Consider the following 9,431-nt stretch of genomic DNA (forward strand, 5'->3'; position numbering starts at 1 on the left):
GGCGACAAAAAAAAAAAATCCGAAGAAAAAGAGAGGGGTGCAACACGAGGACTTCCCAGGAGGTCACCCATCCTAGTACTACTCTCGCCCAAACACGCTTAACTGCGGAGTTCTGATGGGATCCGGTGCATTAGTGTTGGTATGATCGCACCCATCAGCATAAGCGCGTTAAATCCTTATAAAGGATCCGAATGCAGCGATGCACTCTAACACCAGGGAGCTGCAGCCCGAGGGCATTTCCAGATCGCCGCCACCAAATCAGCACCCAAAACGAGATCAGCGGCTCGTATTTTTGGCCTGGGGCAGACTAAGCCTACGAAGCGAGCGTGCTGGACCGCCGTAAACGGTAAGCCCGGCGACAAAAAAAAAAAATCCGAAGAAAAAGAGAGGGGTGCAACACGAGGACTTCCCAGGAGGTCACCCATCCTAGTACTACTCTCGCCCAAACACGCTTAACTGCGGAGTTCTGATGGGATCCGGTGCATTAGTGTTGGTATGATCGCACCCATCAGCATAAGCGCGTTAAATCCTTATAAAGGATCCGAATGCAGCGATGCACTCTAACACCAGGGAGCTGCAGCCCGAGGGCATTTCCAGATCGCCGCCACCAAATCAGCACCCAAAACGAGATCAGCGGCTCGTATTTTTGGCCTGGGGCAGACTAAGCCTACGAAGCGAGCGTGCTGGACCGCCGTAAACGGTAAGCCCGGCGACAAAAAAAAAAAATCCGAAGAAAAAGAGAGGGGTGCAACACGAGGACTTCCCCGGAGGTCACCCATCCTAGTACTACTCTCGCCCAAACACGCTTAACTGCGGAGTTCTGATGGGATCCGGTGCATTAGTGTTGGTATGATCGCACCCATCAGCATAAGCGCGTTAAATCCTTATAAAGGATCCGAATGCAGCGATGCACTCTAACACCAGGGAGCTGCAGCCCGAGGGCATTTCCAGATCGCCGCCACCAAATCAGCACCCAAAACGAGATCAGCGGCTCGTATTTTTGGCCTGGGGCAGACTAAGCCTACGAAGCGAGCGTGCTGGACCGCCGTAAACGGTAAGCCCGGCGACAAAAAAAAAAAATCCGAAGAAAAAGAGAGGGGTGCAACACGAGGACTTCCCAGGAGGTCACCCATCCTAGTACTACTCTCGCCCAAACACGCTTAACTGCGGAGTTCTGATGGGATCCGGTGCATTAGTGTTGGTATGATCGCACCCATCAGCATAAGCGCGTTAAATCCTTATAAAGGATCCGAATGCAGCGATGCACTCTAACACCAGGGAGCTGCAGCCCGAGGGCATTTCTAGATCGCCGCCACCAAATCAGCACCCAAAACGAGATCAGCGGCTCGTATTTTTGGCCTGGGGCAGACTAAGCCTACGAAGCGAGCGTGCTGGACCGCCGTAAACGGTAAGCCCGGCGACAAAAAAAAAAAATCCGAAGAAAAAGAGAGGGGTGCAACACGAGGACTTCCCAGGAGGTCACCCATCCTAGTACTACTCTCGCCCAAACACGCTTAACTGCGGAGTTCTGATGGGATCCGGTGCATTAGTGTTGGTATGATCGCACCCATCAGCATAAGCGCGTTAAATCCTTATAAAGGATCCGAATGCAGCGATGCACTCTAACACCAGGGAGCTGCAGCCCGAGGGCATTTCCAGATCGCCGCCACCAAATCAGCACCCAAAACGAGATCAGCGGCTCGTATTTTTGGCCTGGGGCAGACTAAGCCTACGAAGCGAGCGTGCTGGACCGCCGTAAACGGTAAGCCCGGCGACAAAAAAAAAAAATCCGAAGAAAAAGAGAGGGGTGCAACACGAGGACTTCCCCGGAGGTCACCCATCCTAGTACTACTCTCGCCCAAACACGCTTAACTGCGGAGTTCTGATGGGATCCGGTGCATTAGTGTTGGTATGATCGCACCCATCAGCATAAGCGCGTTAAATCCTTATAAAGGATCCGAATGCAGCGATGGACTCTAACACCAGGGAGCTGCAGCCCGAGGGCATTTCCAGATCGCCGCCACCAAATCAGCACCCAAAACGAGATCAGCGGCTCGTATTTTTGGCCTGGGGCAGACTAAGCCTACGAAGCGAGCGTGCTGGACCGCCGTAAACGGTAAGCCCGGCGACAAAAAAAAAAAATCCGAAGAAAAAGAGAGGGGTGCAACACGAGGACTTCCCAGGAGGTCACCCATCCTAGTACTACTCTCGCCCAAACACGCTTAACTGCGGAGTTCTGATGGGATCCGGTGCATTAGTGTTGGTATGATCGCACCCATCAGCATAAGCGCGTTAAATCCTTATAAAGGATCCGAATGCAGCGATGCACTCTAACACCAGGGAGCTGCAGCCCGAGGGCATTTCCAGATCGCCGCCACCAAATCAGCACCCAAAACGAGATCAGCGGCTCGTATTTTTGGCCTGGGGCAGACTAAGCCTACGAAGCGAGCGTGCTGGACCGCCGTAAACGGTAAGCCCGGCGACAAAAAAAAAAAATCCGAAGAAAAAGAGAGGGGTGCAACACGAGGACTTCCCAGGAGGTCACCCATCCTAGTACTACTCTCGCCCAAACACGCTTAACTGCGGAGTTCTGATGGGATCCGGTGCATTAGTGTTGGTATGATCGCACCCATCAGCATAAGCGCGTTAAATCCTTATAAAGGATCCGAATGCAGCGATGCACTCTAACACCAGGGAGCTGCAGCCCGAGGGCATTTCCAGATCGCCGCCACCAAATCAGCACCCAAAACGAGATCAGCGGCTCGTATTTTTGGCCTGGGGCAGACTAAGCCTACGAAGCGAGCGTGCTGGACCGCCGTAAACGGTAAGCCCGGCGACAAAAAAAAAAAAAATCCGAAGAAAAAGAGAGGGGTGCAACACGAGGACTTCCCAGGAGGTCACCCATCCTAGTACTACTCTCGCCCAAACACGCTTAACTGCGGAGTTCTGATGGGATCCGGTGCATTAGTGTTGGTATGATCGCACCCATCAGCATAAGCGCGTTAAATCCTTATAAAGGATCCGAATGCAGCGATGCACTCTAACACCAGGGAGCTGCAGCCCGAGGGCATTTCCAGATCGCCGCCACCAAATCAGCACCCAAAACGAGATCAGCGGCTCGTATTTTTGGCCTGGGGCAGACTAAGCCTACGAAGCGAGCGTGCTGGACCGCCGTAAACGGTAAGCCCGGCGACAAAAAAAAAAAATCCGAAGAAAAAGAGAGGGGTGCAACACGAGGACTTCCCCGGAGGTCACCCATCCTAGTACTACTCTCGCCCAAACACGCTTAACTGCGGAGTTCTGATGGGATCCGGTGCATTAGTGTTGGTATGATCGCACCCATCAGCATAAGCGCGTTAAATCCTTATAAAGGATCCGAATGCAGCGATGGACTCTAACACCAGGGAGCTGCAGCCCGAGGGCATTTCCAGATCGCCGCCACCAAATCAGCACCCAAAACGAGATCAGCGGCTCGTATTTTTGGCCTGGGGCAGACTAAGCCTACGAAGCGAGCGTGCTGGACCGCCGTAAACGGTAAGCCCGGCGACAAAAAAAAAAAAATCCGAAGAAAAAGAGAGGGGTGCAACACGAGGACTTCCCAGGAGGTCACCCATCCTAGTACTACTCTCGCCCAAACACGCTTAACTGCGGAGTTCTGATGGGATCCGGTGCATTAGTGTTGGTATGATCGCACCCATCAGCATAAGCGCGTTAAATCCTTATAAAGGATCCGAATGCAGCGATGCACTCTAACACCAGGGAGCTGCAGCCCGAGGGCATTTCCAGATCGCCGCCACCAAATCAGCACCCAAAACGAGATCAGCGGCTCGTATTTTTGGCCTGGGGCAGACTAAGCCTACGAAGCGAGCGTGCTGGACCGCCGTAAACGGTAAGCCCGGCGACAAAAAAAAAAAATCCGAAGAAAAAGAGAGGGGTGCAACACGAGGACTTCCCAGGAGGTCACCCATCCTAGTACTACTCTCGCCCAAACACGCTTAACTGCGGAGTTCTGATGGGATCCGGTGCATTAGTGTTGGTATGATCGCACCCATCAGCATAAGCGCGTTAAATCCTTATAAAGGATCCGAATGCAGCGATGCACTCTAACACCAGGGAGCTGCAGCCCGAGGGCATTTCCAGATCGCCGCCACCAAATCAGCACCCAAAACGAGATCAGCGGCTCGTATTTTTGGCCTGGGGCAGACTAAGCCTACGAAGCGAGCGTGCTGGACCGCCGTAAACGGTAAGCCCGGCGACAAAAAAAAAAAATCCGAAGAAAAAGAGAGGGGTGCAACACGAGGACTTCCCCGGAGGTCACCCATCCTAGTACTACTCTCGCCCAAACACGCTTAACTGCGGAGTTCTGATGGGATCCGGTGCATTAGTGTTGGTATGATCGCACCCATCAGCATAAGCGCGTTAAATCCTTATAAAGGATCCGAATGCAGCGATGGACTCTAACACCAGGGAGCTGCAGCCCGAGGGCATTTCCAGATCGCCGCCACCAAATCAGCACCCAAAACGAGATCAGCGGCTCGTATTTTTGGCCTGGGGCAGACTAAGCCTACGAAGCGAGCGTGCTGGACCGCCGTAAACGGTAAGCCCGGCGACAAAAAAAAAAAATCCGAAGAAAAAGAGAGGGGTGCAACACGAGGACTTCCCAGGAGGTCACCCATCCTAGTACTACTCTCGCCCAAACACGCTTAACTGCGGAGTTCTGATGGGATCCGGTGCATTAGTGTTGGTATGATCGCACCCATCAGCATAAGCGCGTTAAATCCTTATAAAGGATCCGAATGCAGCGATGCACTCTAACACCAGGGAGCTGCAGCCCGAGGGCATTTCCAGATCGCCGCCACCAAATCAGCACCCAAAACGAGATCAGCGGCTCGTATTTTTGGCCTGGGGCAGACTAAGCCTACGAAGCGAGCGTGCTGGACCGCCGTAAACGGTAAGCCCGGCGACAAAAAAAAAAAATCCGAAGAAAAAGAGAGGGGTGCAACACGAGGACTTCCCAGGAGGTCACCCATCCTAGTACTACTCTCGCCCAAACACGCTTAACTGCGGAGTTCTGATGGGATCCGGTGCATTAGTGTTGGTATGATCGCACCCATCAGCATAAGCGCGTTAAATCCTTATAAAGGATCCGAATGCAGCGATGCACTCTAACACCAGGGAGCTGCAGCCCGAGGGCATTTCCAGATCGCCGCCACCAAATCAGCACCCAAAACGAGATCAGCGGCTCGTATTTTTGGCCTGGGGCAGACTAAGCCTACGAAGCGAGCGTGCTGGACCGCCGTAAACGGTAAGCCCGGCGACAAAAAAAAAAAATCCGAAGAAAAAGAGAGGGGTGCAACACGAGGACTTCCCCGGAGGTCACCCATCCTAGTACTACTCTCGCCCAAACACGCTTAACTGCGGAGTTCTGATGGGATCCGGTGCATTAGTGTTGGTATGATCGCACCCATCAGCATAAGCGCGTTAAATCCTTATAAAGGATCCGAATGCAGCGATGCACTCTAACACCAGGGAGCTGCAGCCCGAGGGCATTTCCAGATCGCCGCCACCAAATCAGCACCCAAAACGAGATCAGCGGCTCGTATTTTTGGCCTGGGGCAGACTAAGCCTACGAAGCGAGCGTGCTGGACCGCCGTAAACGGTAAGCCCGGCGACAAAAAAAAAAAATCCGAAGAAAAAGAGAGGGGTGCAACACAAGGACTTCCCAGGAGGTCACCCATCCTAGTACTACTCTCGCCCAAACACGCTTAACTGCGGAGTTCTGATGGGATCCGGTGCATTAGTGTTGGTATGATCGCACCCATCAGCATAAGCGCGTTAAATCCTTATAAAGGATCCGAATGCAGCGATGCACTCTAACACCAGGGAGCTGCAGCCCGAGGGCATTTCCAGATCGCCGCCACCAAATCAGCACCCAAAACGAGATCAGCGGCTCGTATTTTTGGCCTGGGGCAGACTAAGCCTACGAAGCGAGCGTGCTGGACCGCCGTAAACGGTAAGCCCGGCGACAAAAAAAAAAAATCCGAAGAAAAAGAGAGGGGTGCAACACGAGGACTTCCCCGGAGGTCACCCATCCTAGTACTACTCTCGCCCAAACACGCTTAACTGCGGAGTTCTGATGGGATCCGGTGCATTAGTGTTGGTATGATCGCACCCATCAGCATAAGCGCGTTAAATCCTTATAAAGGATCCGAATGCAGCGATGGACTCTAACACCAGGGAGCTGCAGCCCGAGGGCATTTCCAGATCGCCGCCACCAAATCAGCACCCAAAACGAGATCAGCGGCTCGTATTTTTGGCCTGGGGCAGACTAAGCCTACGAAGCGAGCGTGCTGGACCGCCGTAAACGGTAAGCCCGGCGACAAAAAAAAAAAATCCGAAGAAAAAGAGAGGGGTGCAACACGAGGACTTCCCAGGAGGTCACCCATCCTAGTACTACTGTCGCCCAAACACGCTTAACTGCGGAGTTCTGATGGGATCCGGTGCATTAGTGTTGGTATGATCGCACCCATCAGCATAAGCGCGTTAAATCCTTATAAAGGATCCGAATGCAGCGATGCACTCTAACACCAGGGAGCTGCAGCCCGAGGGCATTTCCAGATCGCCGCCACCAAATCAGCACCCAAAACGAGATCAGCGGCTCGTATTTTTGGCCTGGGGCAGACTAAGCCTACGAAGCGAGCGTGCTGGACCGCCGTAAACGGTAAGCCCGGCGACAAAAAAAAAAAATCCGAAGAAAAAGAGAGGGGTGCAACACGAGGACTTCCCAGGAGGTCACCCATCCTAGTACTACTCTCGCCCAAACACGCTTAACTGCGGAGTTCTGATGGGATCCGGTGCATTAGTGTTGGTATGATCGCACCCATCAGCATAAGCGCGTTAAATCCTTATAAAGGATCCGAATGCAGCGATGCACTCTAACACCAGGGAGCTGCAGCCCGAGGGCATTTCCAGATCGCCGCCACCAAATCAGCACCCAAAACGAGATCAGCGGCTCGTATTTTTGGCCTGGGGCAGACTAAGCCTACGAAGCGAGCGTGCTGGACCGCCGTAAACGGTAAGCCCGGCGACAAAAAAAAAAAATCCGAAGAAAAAGAGAGGGGTGCAACACGAGGACTTCCCCGGAGGTCACCCATCCTAGTACTACTCTCGCCCAAACACGCTTAACTGCGGAGTTCTGATGGGATCCGGTGCATTAGTGTTGGTATGATCGCACCCATCAGCATAAGCGCGTTAAATCCTTATAAAGGATCCGAATGCAGCGATGCACTCTAACACCAGGGAGCTGCAGCCCGAGGGCATTTCCAGATCGCCGCCACCAAATCAGCACCCAAAACGAGATCAGCGGCTCGTATTTTTGGCCTGGGGCAGACTAAGCCTACGAAGCGAGCGTGCTGGACCGCCGTAAACGGTAAGCCCGGCGACAAAAAAAAAAAATCCGAAGAAAAAGAGAGGGGTGCAACACGAGGACTTCCCCGGAGGTCACCCATCCTAGTACTACTCTCGCCCAAACACGCTTAACTGCGGAGTTCTGATGGGATCCGGTGCATTAGTGTTGGTATGATCGCACCCATCAGCATAAGCGCGTTAAATCCTTATAAAGGATCCGAATGCAGCGATGGACTCTAACACCAGGGAGCTGCAGCCCGAGGGCATTTCCAGATCGCCGCCACCAAATCAGCACCCAAAACGAGATCAGCGGCTCGTATTTTTGGCCTGGGGCAGACTAAGCCTACGAAGCGAGCGTGCTGGACCGCCGTAAACGGTAAGCCCGGCGACAAAAAAAAAAAATCCGAAGAAAAAGAGAGGGGTGCAACACGAGGACTTCCCAGGAGGTCACCCATCCTAGTACTACTCTCGCCCAAACACGCTTAACTGCGGAGTTCTGATGGGATCCGGTGCATTAGTGTTGGTATGATCGCACCCATCAGCATAAGCGCGTTAAATCCTTATAAAGGATCCGAATGCAGCGATGCACTCTAACACCAGGGAGCTGCAGCCCGAGGGCATTTCCAGATCGCCGCCACCAAATCAGCACCCAAAACGAGATCAGCGGCTCGTATTTTTGGCCTGGGGCAGACTAAGCCTACGAAGCGAGCGTGCTGGACCGCCGTAAACGGTAAGCCCGGCGACAAAAAAAAAAAATCCGAAGAAAAAGAGAGGGGTGCAACACGAGGACTTCCCAGGAGGTCACCCATCCTAGTACTACTCTCGCCCAAACACGCTTAACTGCGGAGTTCTGATGGGATCCGGTGCATTAGTGTTGGTATGATCGCACCCATCAGCATAAGCGCGTTAAATCCTTATAAAGGATCCGAATGCAGCGATGCACTCTAACACCAGGGAGCTGCAGCCCGAGGGCATTTCCAGATCGCCGCCACCAAATCAGCACCCAAAACGAGATCAGCGGCTCGTATTTTTGGCCTGGGGCAGACTAAGCCTACGAAGCGAGCGTGCTGGACCGCCGTAAACGGTAAGCCCGGCGACAAAAAAAAAAAATCCGAAGAAAAAGAGAGGGGTGCAACACGAGGACTTCCCCGGAGGTCACCCATCCTAGTACTACTCTCGCCCAAACACGCTTAACTGCGGAGTTCTGATGGGATCCGGTGCATTAGTGTTGGTATGATCGCACCCATCAGCATAAGCGCGTTAAATCCTTATAAAGGATCCGAATGCAGCGATGGACTCTAACACCAGGGAGCTGCAGCCCGAGGGCATTTCCAGATCGCCGCCACCAAATCAGCACCCAAAACGAGATCAGCGGCTCGTATTTTTGGCCTGGGGCAGACTAAGCCTACGAAGCGAGCGTGCTGGACCGCCGTAAACGGTAAGCCCGGCGACAAAAAAAAAAAATCCGAAGAAAAAGAGAGGGGTGCAACACGAGGACTTCCCAGGAGGTCACCCATCCTAGTACTACTGTCGCCCAAACACGCTTAACTGCGGAGTTCTGATGGGATCCGGTGCATTAGTGTTGGTATGATCGCACCCATCAGCATAAGCGCGTTAAATCCTTATAAAGGATCCGAATGCAGCGATGCACTCTAACACCAGGGAGCTGCAGCCCGAGGGCATTTCCAGATCGCCGCCACCAAATCAGCACCCAAAACGAGATCAGCGGCTCGTATTTTTGGCCTGGGGCAGACTAAGCCTACGAAGCGAGCGTGCTGGACCGCCGTAAACGGTAAGCCCCGGCGACAAAAAAAAAAAATCCGAAGAAAAAGAGAGGGGTGCAACACGAGGACTTCCCAGGAGGTCACCCATCCTAGTACTACTCTCGCCCAAACACGCTTAACTGCGGAGTTCTGATGGGATCCGGTGCATTAGTGTTGGTATGATCGCACCCATCAGCATAAGCGCGTTAAATCCTTATAAAGGATCCGAATGCAGCGATGCACTCTAACACCAGGGAGCTG

General features: G+C 53.1%; 27 non-coding genes across 27 annotated transcripts; all 27 read right to left on the minus strand.

Annotated features, from left to right (window-relative positions):
* Nucleotides 1–34: 34 nt before the first annotated feature.
* On the minus strand, nucleotides 35–153 carry LOC126729294 (5S ribosomal RNA). Its single transcript, XR_007656621.1, has one exon. It is a non-coding gene; the product is annotated as a 5S ribosomal RNA (ribosomal RNA).
* Nucleotides 154–388: 235 nt separating this feature from the next.
* On the minus strand, nucleotides 389–507 carry LOC126729295 (5S ribosomal RNA). Its single transcript, XR_007656622.1, has one exon. It is a non-coding gene; the product is annotated as a 5S ribosomal RNA (ribosomal RNA).
* Nucleotides 508–742: 235 nt separating this feature from the next.
* On the minus strand, nucleotides 743–861 carry LOC126730888 (5S ribosomal RNA). The gene has a single exon (XR_007658154.1). It is a non-coding gene; the product is annotated as a 5S ribosomal RNA (ribosomal RNA).
* Nucleotides 862–1,096: 235 nt separating this feature from the next.
* Nucleotides 1,097–1,215, minus strand: LOC126729296 (5S ribosomal RNA). The gene has a single exon (XR_007656623.1). It is a non-coding gene; the product is annotated as a 5S ribosomal RNA (ribosomal RNA).
* A 235-nt stretch (nucleotides 1,216–1,450) lies between these two features.
* On the minus strand, nucleotides 1,451–1,569 carry LOC126729297 (5S ribosomal RNA). The gene has a single exon (XR_007656624.1). It is a non-coding gene; the product is annotated as a 5S ribosomal RNA (ribosomal RNA).
* A 235-nt stretch (nucleotides 1,570–1,804) lies between these two features.
* LOC126730889 (5S ribosomal RNA) lies at nucleotides 1,805–1,923 on the minus strand. The gene has a single exon (XR_007658155.1). It is a non-coding gene; the product is annotated as a 5S ribosomal RNA (ribosomal RNA).
* A 235-nt stretch (nucleotides 1,924–2,158) lies between these two features.
* LOC126729298 (5S ribosomal RNA) lies at nucleotides 2,159–2,277 on the minus strand. The gene has a single exon (XR_007656625.1). It is a non-coding gene; the product is annotated as a 5S ribosomal RNA (ribosomal RNA).
* A 235-nt stretch (nucleotides 2,278–2,512) lies between these two features.
* Nucleotides 2,513–2,631, minus strand: LOC126729300 (5S ribosomal RNA). The gene has a single exon (XR_007656627.1). It is a non-coding gene; the product is annotated as a 5S ribosomal RNA (ribosomal RNA).
* A 237-nt stretch (nucleotides 2,632–2,868) lies between these two features.
* LOC126729301 (5S ribosomal RNA) lies at nucleotides 2,869–2,987 on the minus strand. The gene has a single exon (XR_007656628.1). It is a non-coding gene; the product is annotated as a 5S ribosomal RNA (ribosomal RNA).
* A 235-nt stretch (nucleotides 2,988–3,222) lies between these two features.
* On the minus strand, nucleotides 3,223–3,341 carry LOC126730890 (5S ribosomal RNA). The gene has a single exon (XR_007658156.1). It is a non-coding gene; the product is annotated as a 5S ribosomal RNA (ribosomal RNA).
* Nucleotides 3,342–3,577: 236 nt separating this feature from the next.
* On the minus strand, nucleotides 3,578–3,696 carry LOC126729302 (5S ribosomal RNA). The gene has a single exon (XR_007656629.1). It is a non-coding gene; the product is annotated as a 5S ribosomal RNA (ribosomal RNA).
* A 235-nt stretch (nucleotides 3,697–3,931) lies between these two features.
* Nucleotides 3,932–4,050, minus strand: LOC126729303 (5S ribosomal RNA). The gene has a single exon (XR_007656630.1). It is a non-coding gene; the product is annotated as a 5S ribosomal RNA (ribosomal RNA).
* A 235-nt stretch (nucleotides 4,051–4,285) lies between these two features.
* On the minus strand, nucleotides 4,286–4,404 carry LOC126730891 (5S ribosomal RNA). The gene has a single exon (XR_007658157.1). It is a non-coding gene; the product is annotated as a 5S ribosomal RNA (ribosomal RNA).
* A 235-nt stretch (nucleotides 4,405–4,639) lies between these two features.
* Nucleotides 4,640–4,758, minus strand: LOC126729304 (5S ribosomal RNA). Its single transcript, XR_007656631.1, has one exon. It is a non-coding gene; the product is annotated as a 5S ribosomal RNA (ribosomal RNA).
* A 235-nt stretch (nucleotides 4,759–4,993) lies between these two features.
* Nucleotides 4,994–5,112, minus strand: LOC126729305 (5S ribosomal RNA). The gene has a single exon (XR_007656632.1). It is a non-coding gene; the product is annotated as a 5S ribosomal RNA (ribosomal RNA).
* A 235-nt stretch (nucleotides 5,113–5,347) lies between these two features.
* Nucleotides 5,348–5,466, minus strand: LOC126730892 (5S ribosomal RNA). Its single transcript, XR_007658158.1, has one exon. It is a non-coding gene; the product is annotated as a 5S ribosomal RNA (ribosomal RNA).
* A 235-nt stretch (nucleotides 5,467–5,701) lies between these two features.
* LOC126730700 (5S ribosomal RNA) lies at nucleotides 5,702–5,820 on the minus strand. Its single transcript, XR_007657962.1, has one exon. It is a non-coding gene; the product is annotated as a 5S ribosomal RNA (ribosomal RNA).
* A 235-nt stretch (nucleotides 5,821–6,055) lies between these two features.
* On the minus strand, nucleotides 6,056–6,174 carry LOC126730893 (5S ribosomal RNA). The gene has a single exon (XR_007658159.1). It is a non-coding gene; the product is annotated as a 5S ribosomal RNA (ribosomal RNA).
* A 235-nt stretch (nucleotides 6,175–6,409) lies between these two features.
* LOC126731646 (5S ribosomal RNA) lies at nucleotides 6,410–6,528 on the minus strand. The gene has a single exon (XR_007658889.1). It is a non-coding gene; the product is annotated as a 5S ribosomal RNA (ribosomal RNA).
* Nucleotides 6,529–6,763: 235 nt separating this feature from the next.
* Nucleotides 6,764–6,882, minus strand: LOC126729306 (5S ribosomal RNA). Its single transcript, XR_007656633.1, has one exon. It is a non-coding gene; the product is annotated as a 5S ribosomal RNA (ribosomal RNA).
* Nucleotides 6,883–7,117: 235 nt separating this feature from the next.
* Nucleotides 7,118–7,236, minus strand: LOC126730894 (5S ribosomal RNA). Its single transcript, XR_007658160.1, has one exon. It is a non-coding gene; the product is annotated as a 5S ribosomal RNA (ribosomal RNA).
* Nucleotides 7,237–7,471: 235 nt separating this feature from the next.
* Nucleotides 7,472–7,590, minus strand: LOC126730896 (5S ribosomal RNA). Its single transcript, XR_007658162.1, has one exon. It is a non-coding gene; the product is annotated as a 5S ribosomal RNA (ribosomal RNA).
* Nucleotides 7,591–7,825: 235 nt separating this feature from the next.
* On the minus strand, nucleotides 7,826–7,944 carry LOC126729307 (5S ribosomal RNA). The gene has a single exon (XR_007656634.1). It is a non-coding gene; the product is annotated as a 5S ribosomal RNA (ribosomal RNA).
* Nucleotides 7,945–8,179: 235 nt separating this feature from the next.
* On the minus strand, nucleotides 8,180–8,298 carry LOC126729308 (5S ribosomal RNA). Its single transcript, XR_007656635.1, has one exon. It is a non-coding gene; the product is annotated as a 5S ribosomal RNA (ribosomal RNA).
* A 235-nt stretch (nucleotides 8,299–8,533) lies between these two features.
* Nucleotides 8,534–8,652, minus strand: LOC126730897 (5S ribosomal RNA). Its single transcript, XR_007658163.1, has one exon. It is a non-coding gene; the product is annotated as a 5S ribosomal RNA (ribosomal RNA).
* Nucleotides 8,653–8,887: 235 nt separating this feature from the next.
* On the minus strand, nucleotides 8,888–9,006 carry LOC126731647 (5S ribosomal RNA). The gene has a single exon (XR_007658890.1). It is a non-coding gene; the product is annotated as a 5S ribosomal RNA (ribosomal RNA).
* A 236-nt stretch (nucleotides 9,007–9,242) lies between these two features.
* On the minus strand, nucleotides 9,243–9,361 carry LOC126729309 (5S ribosomal RNA). Its single transcript, XR_007656636.1, has one exon. It is a non-coding gene; the product is annotated as a 5S ribosomal RNA (ribosomal RNA).
* Nucleotides 9,362–9,431: the final 70 nt, after the last annotated feature.

The sequence above is a fragment of the Quercus robur genome, chromosome 5 (assembly GCF_932294415.1).
Source record: "Quercus robur chromosome 5, dhQueRobu3.1, whole genome shotgun sequence".
NCBI classification, from domain to species: domain Eukaryota; kingdom Viridiplantae; phylum Streptophyta; class Magnoliopsida; order Fagales; family Fagaceae; genus Quercus; species Quercus robur.